General features: G+C 34.9%; 1 non-coding gene across 1 annotated transcript; it reads right to left on the bottom strand.

Moving 5' to 3' along the window:
* Positions 1-12,752: 12,752 nt before the first annotated feature.
* Positions 12,753-12,858, bottom strand: LOC133753870 (U6 spliceosomal RNA). Its single transcript, XR_009865110.1, has one exon. It is a non-coding gene; the product is annotated as a U6 spliceosomal RNA (small nuclear RNA).
* Between the last annotated feature and the right edge of the window lie 857 nt (positions 12,859-13,715).

The following is a 13,715-nucleotide window of genomic DNA, read 5'->3' as shown; positions in this document are numbered from 1 at the left end:
TTATTTTGTAATTTTACTGAAATTGAGCCATAACACCAAAATGCTTTTTTCCTTTGCATGAAAATCAGGACAATGCTTTCTTTATTCAGCTTTCTGTCTCCATTCAAATGTTTTACAATGTCAAAAAACTTGGCAGTAGATTTGATGTCGCAAATATTAAGCTCACTCAGAAACTTCCTATGTAATGAATATAGGTCAGGAGCCTAGAATACATCTCAGGTGCTCACTTACATTCTTGTTCCATATCTGTGTATGAAATTTTGTATTAGAAATATTGATTACATGTTTTCCAGTCTGAAACATTAATGTTGCTTGAGAGGATGGAAACCCAATAGTAATTGAATTAATTTCCTCATTATCTACATACATCTCATTTCCTTTCTCAACCATCAAACATTCTTTTCTTATTATTTATTTGTTTGCTCTCAGTATAAATATTATTTTTAAAACTCACTTGAATGCCTTCATCATTGTGTAATATCTGTCAATTTTACCCATATGACATAATTCTTATGTTTCACTAACAAATTTTTAAAAATTAATTTACAAAAACTAAATCTAGACATAAATATTTTACCTTTCAGAAAAATTAAAACACAATGGATCATAGACCTAAATGCAACATACAAGGTCTAGGTGACCTTGAGATTGGTGACAAAATTTAGATATAACACTAAAAGCATAATTCATGAAAAAGATGATAACAGACTTTATTCAGATTAAAATTACTGCTCTGCAAACAACACTATCAATAAAAATGAAAAGACAAGCTAGAGATGGGGAGCAAATCTTCACAAAACACATAGTTTATGCAGTTTGGTATCTGAAATACATCAAAAATGCTTAAATTCAATGATAAGAAAACAATGAAAAAATGGACAAAAGGTCTGAATAGACATCTCAACAAAGATGATATACAGATGGCAAATAAGCATGTACAAATGCACAACATATTTTGTAGTTCATGTAAATTAAAATAACAAAAGTTAGCACTACAAATCCATGTAAGTGGTTAAAATCTGAAATAATGACAGCATCAAATACTGACTAGAAAGTGGAGCAGCAGGAACTCATTGCTGACAAGAGTGTGAAATGGAACAGCCACTTGAGAAAACAATTTAGTGGTTTCTTACAAAATTATACGTATTCTTACTGCATTATCCAGTAATTAATGAAACAAGTATGGAAATGTTTTGAACACTTATATCCACAACACTTACACACTAATGTTTTCAGCAGTTTCATTCTAATTATCAAAATTTATAAGCAACCAATATGTCCTTCAATAGGCATAATAGATATAAGAGAGCGGTATGTCCATGAAGTGGAATATTATTCAGTGCCAGAAAGTAATAAGGTAGTAAGCCATGAAAAGACAAACAGTAACCTTAAATATATATGGCTAGTGAAAGCAGCCAATCTGAAAAGCCTATATACTGTATGAATCTGACTACAAATGTTCCTCAACTCACAATGGGGTAACCCATTGTAAGTGGAAACTATAGGAAATCAAAGATGCAATGAATACATCTAACCTACTAAACATCATAGCATAGCAATATGATACAGTCTAGAAAACTGGTGGTGGTTTACATCATGATCATTATCTAATTGGGAGCTGTTGTCCCTTGTTGCTGCCCAAAGCATGGAGAGAGTTTCATATCACTTATTACTAGCCCAGGAAAAGATCAAAATTCAAAATTCAATGTATGTTTTCTATTGTATATGTATTGCTTTTGCACCATGCTGAAGTTAAAAAAATCATGACATGTCATTTCAGTCTAGAACCATCTTTATATGGCATTCTCTAAAAATCAAAACTATGGAGATGTTAAAAATACTACAGGTCACCAAGTTCTCAGGACAGGGGCTAGGAAAGGGAAAAAAAGAAAGAATTAGTAGATGGAGAAGAGGGAATTTTTAGGGCAGTGGAGATATTCTGCACGATATTCTATTATTGGTGCATACATACTGTTATGTGAGGGGGTCTTCAAAAAGTCCATGTCAAATGTATATTTTGAAAATCTTATGCATGGATTATAAAATGCTTTTATAGCACAATAAACTCATATTTTTAAGATTTATTTTATTTATTTGAAAGAGTTACAGAGAGAGGTAGAGGCAGAGAGAGAGGTCTTCCATGCACTGGTTCACTCCCCAGATGGTCACAATGGCTGGAGCTTCACCAATCCAAAGCCAGGATCCAGGTCTCCCACGTGGGTGCCAGGGCCCAAGAATTTGGGCCATCTTCTACTGCTTTCCCAGGCCATAGCAGAGAGCTGGATCAGAAGAGGAGAAGCTGGGACTAGAACTGGAGTCCATATGGGATGCCGGTGCTTAAGGCCAGGGCTTTAACCACTGCGCTACAGCGCTGACCCCACAATAAACTTATTTTATAATTTAATTTCCCATGAACTTTTTGAAGTACCTTCTTGCATTTTTCAAGCTACAGAATATACAGCATAAAGAAGGAATCTTAATGTAAACTGCCTTTCGCTAGTACTTACTAACACATCATTTTTAACTACACAAATGTAAATATTAATAAGAGGTAAAACTCATGGGGGAGATAGGGTATACAGAGAAACTCTCCATATTTTCTGAATAATTTTTCTGTAATCCTAATCCTACTCTAGAAAATAAAGTCTATTCATTTTAAACAAATGAATAGATTTGATTTGGGCTTTCTATTTTCTGCTAGTTGCAATTTCATCCTTTCCAAAAATGAACTCATTAGCAGCCACGTTACCCACCCCACCCACCCCCATTTACTATTACCTGGAGTTTACAATTGCAATAATCCGCATTTAAAATGGAAATCATTTTGAAATAGTAGGAAAGCAAACCCTATCAACTCTATTTCACATCTAACGATAACAGTACTACCTCTTCTAAAATCTTGCTTTGATTTTTCTAATAGTCCTCAAACAGATTTTCTTATCTCAGCAAATATCTTCATCAATCTACATGGCTTCTGCCATCGTGTTCATTTGAAATTTCAGATTCTTTATGTAAAATCCATTGTTGAAACACTTCACTATTTTCCTGGTATTTGTCTTTTTAATATTCTTGGCATGGAAGGAAAAAAAAAAAAACAACTATGGGCCAAACTTTTGATGTGCCAGTTAAAATGCTGGTTAATACTCCCACATTCTATATTTTAGTGCCTGGGTTTGATTCCTGGCTCTACTCTCCATTCTAGGTTCATGTTAATACAAACCCTGGGAGGCATCAGGAGATGCCCCAGGAAACTGGGTTCCTACCACCAAGTAGAATCCTGGATTGAGTGCTAGTCTCCTGGCTTCAGTCCAATCCATTTCTGAGTGCTGCAGGCTTTTGTGGAGTGGACCAGTGGAACTAAGAGTGTTGTCTGCCTGTCTGCCTCTGTTCCTCTGCCTTTCAGCTAAATGAAAATAAAGATCTAAAAAGGAAAATTAACATTTTCATTGTATTCTGTATTTTACTCCCCATTTTCTCATAATATACATTTAATTTAAAATCTACACCATGAACACAGAAATGCATATATGTACATTCTACTTAACAAATATACAGTAATGGCCAGCGCCGTGGCTCAACAGGCTAACCCTCCGCCTTGTGGCGCTGGCACACCGGATTCTAGTCCAGGTTGGGACACCAGATTCTGTCCCAGTTGCCCCTCTTCCAGGCCAGCTCTCTGCTTTGGCCTGGGAGTGCAGTGGAGGATGGCCCAAGTCCTTGGGCCCTGCACCCGCATGGGAGACCAGGAGAAGCACCTGGCTCCTGGCTTCGGATCAGCACGGTGCGCCGGCCGGAGCACACCAGCCGCGGCGGCCATTGGAGGGTGAACCAACGGCAAAAGGAAGGCTTTTCTCTCTGTTGCTCTCACTCACTGTCCACTCTGCCTGTCCAATATATATATATATATATATATATATATATATATATACAATAACTATCTTTTTTTTTCTTTTACTTTATTCATAGACTAAGTTTCAAAAATATCATTAAGGTAATCCAAAATTTATGTCTTAACAAATTCTTCTTGAATATCCTAAGTTGAGTTAATTGCTTTCTCCAAAAAATTTATTCAAGAGCCTGTTTTAGTTCTATAGCATGGTTACTTATTTACTTCCAAGTTTGTTTCCACTTTCTTTAGACTAATAGGTTCTTCTGGGAAGACAAACCTTATACTATTTTACACAGTACCAAGATAATAACTTTCAGATGGAAGCAATTAAAGTGGTTGAAAGAAAGTTTCACTTATTGGAAAAATATTCAACCATTTTTAAAATAGTGAAATATTTGAGCAAATAATTCCATAATATATATTCATAAATCATAAAATCACTCATTAATCCAGAAATAAATATGAAAACCATGTCAGTTTAAAACTTAAAATAAAAACCATACAAAATATATTGCTACTTCACCTTTTAGTCCAAAAGCAAGTAATTTAAATAAGTTATGTTGTTCCTTTCTCATAATCTAAATGTAGGATTAATTTGAAAATTTCTTTAAAAATTGAAGTGCAAGTTTAGAGAGTTATCATCCATGGATTGTATATTGCTTTAAACTTGTACTTAATGTTTTTTCAGGTATTTCCAAAAAATTATATTAATAACCATATGAAATCTAACTGCATTGTCATAAAACAGCTTAATTAACACATTATTTCCAAATGTTTTGACATTTTCTACAATGCTCCACCAGATATTTTGCTACACATATGTGTTACTAGAATGGTAAAAAAAAAATCTCAGAGAAATTCAGCTCTGTACTTAAATTGATAGCAAAGCAGCATCTACAATCTTTGCCATCCCCAAAGGAGAATTATTTTCCCTCCTTCTAAAAGAAAAAGCAGTACTCAGCCTGAAAAATTCTCTAGTCAGCTAATGGTGTGATGCCACTGAAACAAATAGGGAGGGGAATTTTCATTAGATTCAAGCATTTCACAGAGGTATTTAAGAGGTTACTAATTCTAAGCCAGATGACCATTATCCATATCTTCCATTTTTTATACAGAATGGCTTAAAAAGGTCACTGATGTATCATTTTGCATTTAAGCATTCATCACAAAGTTCAAAGGATCTTATTCAAATGTTAGTTTAAAGGTAAATAATATTTTCTTCTAATAAAACTTACATTATTTCTTTTTATTACACAATAACTCCATTAGTATGTTCTCACTGGTCAAGTTCAAGCAAGAGTGATTTTTACAGTTGGTACATTAAATTCGAGCTTTTTCCACTCTGCTACTACCACCAACCATTAATGAACCATGCTTTTCTCAAGAGATGTTTTTTCTCAGTATTATGGTAATGATTTTCCTCTTTCCTTTCTGTCTGGGAAGATGATACATACATATTTGCACGATCATGTTTTATAACATATAAATGGTGATCTATGCTGGCTTTTATCTCATTAATATATATTTTATTATTAAATTTGTTGTCTATTCACATATCGGATAATATAATAACAGAATTTTCAAGCTGACTTAATTTTCAGCTGACTTAATGCAAATAAATCACTTTGTATTATGGTTTACAGTATATACTACTTAAAACAGGTTCTATAATGCTACGCTAAAGAGTCACCATAATTTAGATAATTATTTCTGGTTGATTACTTCGAGTTTTTGCTGTTACAAGCAATTCTTTTTTTTTTTTTTTTTTGACAGGCAGAGTGGATTCTAGTGAGAGAGAGAGACAGAGAGAAAGGTCTTCCTTTTTGCCGTTGGTTCACCCTTCAATGGCCGCTGTGGCTGGCACATCATGCTGATCCGAAGCCAGGAGCCAGGTGCTTTTCCTGGTCTCCCATGTGGGTGCAAGGCCCAAGGACTTGGGCTATCCTCCACTGCACTCCCGGGCCATAGCACAGAGCTGGCCTGGAAGAGGGGCAACTGGGATAGAATCCGGTGCCCCAACCGGGACTAGAACCTGGTGTGCTGGCACCGCAAGGTGGAGGATTAGCCTGTTAAGCCACGGCGCTGGCCACAAGCAATTCTAGAGAGGACATTTTGATAATATAATCTTGGCACTGATCAAGTATTATGAGAAATGGAATTGTTACTCAAAGCACTTTAAATTTTATATATACTGTCAAAATGCCTTCTAAAAAGATTTATTTAACTGAATTTTTGAAGCTATTTATATTCTCTGCACAATACCTCTCTTCAAATGTTATTAAGTTTTATGGAACCAATACTTGATCCTATTTTGTCATCTCTAAAAATTTTGCACCTATTGTTATTCATCAAACAGAAATTTAAATGTCTTATTATGTCAATTGATTTATTTTTCTCTTTAATAACTTGAGTTTTGTATGCTGCTTAAGCTCAAGGATTAGGAAATTTTTCTGAAAAGGCCAGATAGCTAATATTTTAAACTTTGTATGCCACATAGGGTCATTGTAAGATATTCTTTTTTTGTATTTTTTTCTTTTAACATCTCATTAAAATCTGAAAACCATTTTTGGATGGTTGGATTTAGCCTACAGGCCAGATTTGACCTGTGGGCCATAATTTGCCAACCTTGCTTAATAATATTATAAAACTATTTTACTAAATTTCCTACCAGTATATGTAGTAGTAGAGATATTGATTTCAAATAAAAATCTGTTAATTCCTAGAGATAAGAAAAAAGTTATTCCTTGATGTCACACAAAGAAAACCATCTTCATTGAAAATTTCTCACAAAGATGTGTGATTCCAGGGTGTACTACATGTATAGCCTTATAAATATATAGCCAAGAAATAATTTAAATGATCTTGAACTTAAAGCAGTGCATGGTTATTGGTAGATGACATTTAAAAGAATAGACACAGAAACCAAGTTACTCATCATTTCACAAGTAAAGTCACCAAATCTGAAAACACAACCAAATGTTATAAAACTATAAGACATAAGAGAGAGCAAGTCATTATGAGCAGAAGTCAACACAAACAAGCAATAACAGATTGCCAAATATGCTGTTAGTTTCTGCTTTCTATAAAATAACATGTAACAGATTTAAGGAGCAGACATTGAGCCTAGTAGTTCAATTCCTGCCTCTTGCTCCAAAATCCAGCTTCCCCCCATTACAATCCTGGAAGGCAGTGGTGATGGGTGTAATAATTGGGTTCCTGCCACCCATGTGGAAGACCTGGATAGATTTCCCAGCTCCTGGCTTTGGTCCTTGCTCAGCTGCTGCCACTGCATTTTGGCAGCTGGAAGGGACAGTAAATCAACAGATGGGCTTTCTCTCTCTCTCTCTCTCTCTTTTTCTCTGCCACACTCCCTTCTCTCTCTGCTTCTCAAATAAGCAAAAAATAATGTTTTGAAAAGCAATATAATTTGGAATATGTTTAAATAGATAGTTATAGAAAATATACTAAATTATATATAATAGATTATGCAAAATTGTATATTGTATATGATATATAAAATATATATACTATATTATCTAAATATAACCATTTTAACAAAAGTTCATGGATCACGTGAAAAACCAAAAGAAAGAAAAAGAACTTCCATGTAAGTATTATATCTTATACAAACTTAATAAAATGGATTAATGACTTAATTGTTGTTATAAAATTTATTAGAAAAAAGTGATAAAGTCTTTAGTATCTAAGCTTACATCATATATTCTTAGATTGAACACCAAAGACCCTGATTTAAGAGATGAAAAAATACATGTTAAATGACTTAATTATAGTTAACAAAATCTTTCCCTGTGAAAGAACAAATAGGAGTATGAAGAGATATTATCGACTGGGAGAAGATATTTGCAAAGAATATGTCTTACAAATGACTATTGTCTAGAATCAATAAAAAACTAAAAATAACTCAAAAGTGAAACTAAACAATACAATTAAGAAATCAGCAAAAGTCAGAAAAACTATTTTATTTAAGAGGAAATACAGATAGCAAATAACTGCATAATAATATATTCAACAATATTAGCCATCGCTAATGGAATATGGATACCAAAAATATCATGATATATCACAATACAAAATCAGAATGAGTAAAAATAAAATGGCGATAACACTAAATACTGAGGAAGATTTGGAAAAATTGGATCTTTCACACATTACTAGTGAAAAGATAAAATTGAAGAAAGAAAAATACATGTGTCCTGGCAGCCATGATGCTCTATTTTTATCCAAATGGATTAGAAATCTATTTGAAAATGTGAATGTTGGTATGACATTGAGAGCTATCGTGCTACTGGTGTCAAGTCATTGAATTCCACTCCTGATCCAAGGGAGGGCTTTATTTCACTGCTGCAGAGAGTGTGTGCAATAAGTTGGTGAACTCGTTCTCCTGGTATAGCAGAGCCAGCAGCTGTGACACTGGGTGCTATTACAACTGCCGGCGCCACATGCTGTTTCCCAGGACATGGAGCCAGTTAGGTTTGGCCAATCCCCTGAATATCAAACAATGCTCTTCTTTCCATGTAGACCTTCCGTAAAAGCAGGTACTGGGAAGCCACAGGCTCGCCTCCTCTACCCAACAATTATTAATGAAGAGACCTCCATAAGGGAGCACATGGCTGTTATCGATAAACGTACCAGTTACTAAAGAATTTGTCTCCAAGCCATTTGGTGATGTCTGCAGCATCACTGTAGAACTGTCTTGTGTCACTTTTTACTTCCCTTTGGGTGGGGCCTTCCAGACTCTGCAGTCATGGAAGCAAGTTCATCTTTCTCTACAGTTAGTGACTCCCCGCTGGGTGAGTACTTCCTCGATGGAGAAAAGCAGCTACAGCAAACCCTGCTCCGTTTCCCTCCTTTGGTGACTGACCACACATGAGCTCCTGTCGTCTCAAGTTCATGCTCTTCTCCCAGACGCTGTAGGGTTTTCTCTCACTGGTGCCAATGGATGTCATCCAGACAGTGGGCTCATATCTTATGATTTTGTGCAATCATTGTCGTATTGTAGTCCTAAGACTCATTATAGTGTATTTTTGATATTTTTGAAATGTGTTAAATTTTTTAATTCAATAATATGAGCCAGAGCATGTTGCAGCAAATCTATTGTTTGTAAAAAATAACAATAACAATAATAAATAAAATAAAATGTAAAAAAAAAGAAAAGATAAAATTGTACATCCACTCTGGCAAAGTTTGACAATTGCTTCAGAAAGTAGCATGTAATTACTTCTCTAGTAAGGAAGAATTGAGTTATGCTCAGATAGCATTTTTCAGAATTTTGCTTTGTTGGCAACATACTATTCTTTTTTTCAAGATTTATTTATTTATTTGAAAGGCAGATTTACAGAGAAGCAGAGGCAGAAAGATAGAGGTCTTCCATCCACTGGTTCACAACCCCAAATGGCCACAACTACCAGAGCTGGGCCAATTCGTAGCTGGGAGCCAGGAGCTTCTTCTGGGTCTCCCACGCAGGTGCAGGGGCCCAAGGACTTGGCCATTTTCTACTGCTTTCCCAGGCCATAGCAGAGAGCTGGATTGGAAGAGGAGCAGCCGGGACTAGAACTGGTGCCCATTTGGGATGCTTGCAGTGCAGGCAGCAGCTTTATCAGCTATGCCACAGTGCTGGATCCTCAACATACTATTCTTGAACTAGGTAGTTTGAAGTCTGATTTCTGTGTTATAATTTGCTGATTTTTTTATTTATGCTTTTTTATTTTAAATATTTCTTAACAAAGCATTTTCTCATGATAAATAAAGAGGATCATGAAGATAAATAATTGGATAGTAGTTTCCAATAGATGCTCTTTTGATGTTAATCTGAAGTGTTTATAGAGAAAGACGTGACACAAACTAAAAACTATGATGATCAAGCTACTTAATGAGAACATCTTAGAGAATGTTTCATTGACTCAAGGCCAAAAGACTGTAAAAATTTAGGTCAAAAAAGAAATAAATGAACCAGGCTTTTTTTTTTTATAAATATTCTGTGAAATCAGTGACATCAGAAAAAATGAGGAATTTTTTGCATTTGTATTTAGTTTTCTCTTTAATAACTTGAGTTTTGTATGCTGCTTGAGGTCAAGGATTAGAAATTTTTTTCTGCAAAGGCCAAATAGCTAATATTTGGATTCTGTTTCATAAAAACCGTGATACAAACTAACCAATTATAGATAATGATTTGTTAAATATCTGGAGTTATGGTCTTTTATCACTCAAAATATTTTAATAATCATTATGAAAGTTTGATTTCCTAGGGCCGGTGCTGTGGCTTACTGGGTTAAGCCATTGCCTGCAGTGCTGGCATCCCATATGGGTGCCTGGGAAAGCAGCAGAAGATGACCAAAGTGCTTGTGCCCTTGCACCCACATGGAAGACCTGTGTGGGCTCCTAGCTCCTGGTTTTGGCCTGGCCCAGCCCTGGGATTTGCAGCCATCTGGGGAGTGAACCATCTGATGGAAGATCTCTCTCTCTCTCTCTCTCTCTCTCTCTTTCTCTCTCCCTCTCTCTCTCTCTGTGTGTGTGTGTGTGTGTAATTCCTTCAAATAAATAAATAAATAAGTTTAAAAGAAAGAAAAGAAAGTACAATTTCCTTTGAGCAACAATTAATCAGGAGTGGAAATGTAGTTGACTTGCAGAGACCTATTTCACCTGTGATGACTAACTTTGTCTTCCTTCACATCCCACTGCCCTACTCTGAAAACATTGAAAACACCATGATACCATGATATAGGAATATATCCAGTTCCAAGCAAACTGACACAGTTGGTCACCTTAAGGGGGAAGTGAAACTTGCACAGTTAAATTATAATTTATACTACCCAGAGAATTAAATAACTCTGGAGAAGTGAGTAATGAGTATTGTTAGCATTTTATTATTTAGTTATTCAAGACAGAATACTATGCAGATGTGAGAGGATAGCAGGAAGCTACTGAGAATTGAACTGGGAGATGTTCCTAATATTCAATCCCATCTGTACACTAATAAAGAAATCTAACCATTCACAATGATTAGGGAATAGTGCTAATGTTTAATCACACACCCTCAACAGTAGGTGTAAGCATTAATATCCACTGAATATTTACAACAGAATAAAAAAGCATACAATGTTTTGGATCAATTGGATAAGCTCATAAACATAATAGGAGAAAATAATTATAATAAGGAACAAAATAATATGAATAGGAAATTGGCTGAGATGAACTATTAAAAATAATTAAAAATGAAATTTGCATTGTGGACAGCCATAATGAGAAACAAAATTATGGATATTTGAATCAATGAATTGAATTGAAAACTAGGGAAGCTATGTAAGAATCTAGAATAATGGAAAACAAACCAAACCAAAATAAAATAAAATTGTGTAGGGAAAATTGATAAAGATGGAAGAATGGGGCTGGCGTTATGGTACTATTGATTAAGCCAGCATTGGGAACATTAGCATCCCATATTGGAGGCTACCTCAAGTTCTGGCTTCTCCACTTTTGAAACAGCTTCCTGCTAACACATGTTAGAAAGCAGCAAATGATGACTTTAGTACTTGGCACTCTGCACATTGGGGACCTAGATGGAGTGAAAGGCTCCTGGCCTTAGCATAGCCCAACGTTGACTTTCAGGGATATTTGGGGAGTAAACCAGCAGATGGAAGATTCTCTTTCTCTCTTTCTCACCCCCTCTCTTTGTCAATCTAACTTATAAATAGATAGATTAATTAATTAATTAATAATCCTTTAGTGAAAAAGATGTACAGAGCTCTTAGATTTATCTTTTTTATTTTTTTTTATTTGAGAAGTAGAGTTATAGACGGTGAGAGAGAGAGACAGAGAGAAAGGTCTTCTTTCAGTTGGTTCACTCCCTCAATGGCCGCTATGGCTGGCTCTGCACCAATCTGAAGCCAGGAGCCAGGTGCTTCTCCTGGTCTCCCATGCGGGTGCAGGGGCCAAAGCACTTGGGCCATACTCCACTGCACTCCCTGGCCACAGCAGAGAGCTGGACTGGAAGAGGAGCAACCGGGACTAGAACCCGGGGCCCATATGGGATGCCAGCACTGCTGGCAGAGGATTAACCAAGTGAGCCATGGCATCTGCCCCTTAGATTTATCTTTAAATATTTCCACTGATTTCAATATTAGCAGCTAATTTTATACATTTGCTAAGTATTTTATTGTTTACATATAAATATTTTTTTAAATTTAGATGCTAAATGGTATCACAGTTTTCATTTTCTATTTGAAACAACAATGTTAAAATTCAAAATATCACATTTTATGGAGAAACATGAAATTAATAGGAAATGGTTGTTTATTCCATAGTCTTGCATATGAATAATGTACTTATTTACTAAGTATCTCCCATGTTTCAAATACTTATTTTAAACTTTTTGGCGAACTTACTTTTTATGAAATAAAGCAAGCACTGAATATAAAGTTGAAATCTTCAAAATAATGTGGTTGGAAATGTGTACCTAATTCATAATAGACTTAAAAACTATTTTTGTCTTCTGGTTCAGTAAAAATGTAACTGAAATTATTTTATCAAACAGGAACTTAAACTCAGAATTATGATCACATACAATTAAGAAAATTAGCAAACAGACATATGCTGTAAAAGAGTTTTAAGCAAGAGAAAAAAAAAGTTGTAGTTTATAATTCCTAACACAAAAGAATGGAAAGCCTAGATTGTTAAGCAAACTGCTACCTTATAGACTAGTCTAGAAATACTTGCTACTAAACCACCCTCCTGTATTGAAAGTGCATTGTATTTTCCAATTATTCATAAGTAATAAACACCATGTTTCAGAGCCAACATAAAGATTGCAGAAAGATAAAGCTTTACCAAATCTTTTTTTAAAAAAAAAAATAGGAAATGCTTCATGAATGTGCGTGTCATTCTTGCACAGGGGACATGCTAAGCTTCTCTTTATCATACCAATTTCAGTATATGTGTTGCTGAAGCAAGACGAAGCCATTTTTAATAAACATTATGGCAAAAGAATATTCAAAATAGGCTTTTTTGTTTGCTCTGAATAAATTTAAAGCATAAAATCACAACGCATAGTTCTGTTGTTAACTTTTTGAAAAGAAAATGATTTTTTTGGCAACTACATTTGGTCATGTGCTACTGAGATGGGATATTTGAAAACGAAAAATAGGAAATGTTTGAAGATAATTACCCAAATTCCACAGAGACCTCTGCAGATATAAAGTGGTAAGTTTGATTTGATAGGAAAGTTCTGAAGGAATAAAAGAGCAATTATTGCTTTAAATAACATATTTCTCATTTCTGGATTTCATTCTGGCATCTTTCTTGTGGTCATAGATCTCTGGTATGGTTTGTGTATGGAGTAAAGATGCTGAGTAAAATAAACGAATCAGGCAGAGCTATTGAATGCAGAATTTATTCTAATTTAAAATTATAGGATGCATCATAATAAGGGAGCTATAAATCAATAAAGTCTTTAGAGCACTTTCCCCAAGCTGTATTTTAAAAATACTTGTTTCACAGTAAGATGCATGGGAAATATGTTGAATGGATGAGGATTAGTTAATGTCAGAACCAAACTTCAAAGGAAGCTTTGTATCTTTATTTTGTATTCACGAATAGTTTTATACTTCCTCATCTTACTCTTACTGTTGACTTCTTTGAGCCTTAACTATTTTTATAAAGTCCCTAATTGGGAACCACTGGTTTAATTGGTTGCTTTTCAGTCACTCTCTAAGATTCACTACACACAATTAATTCCAAAGTATCCCTCAGAAATCCCTCTAGGAAGAAATTACATATTATTTTCTATTCAAATAGAGATGTTCTTTGGTGT

Source organism: Lepus europaeus, chromosome X, assembly GCF_033115175.1.
Source record: "Lepus europaeus isolate LE1 chromosome X, mLepTim1.pri, whole genome shotgun sequence".
NCBI classification, from domain to species: Eukaryota; Metazoa; Chordata; class Mammalia; order Lagomorpha; family Leporidae; genus Lepus; species Lepus europaeus.
This window is presented reverse-complemented; position numbering and strand designations above follow the sequence as displayed.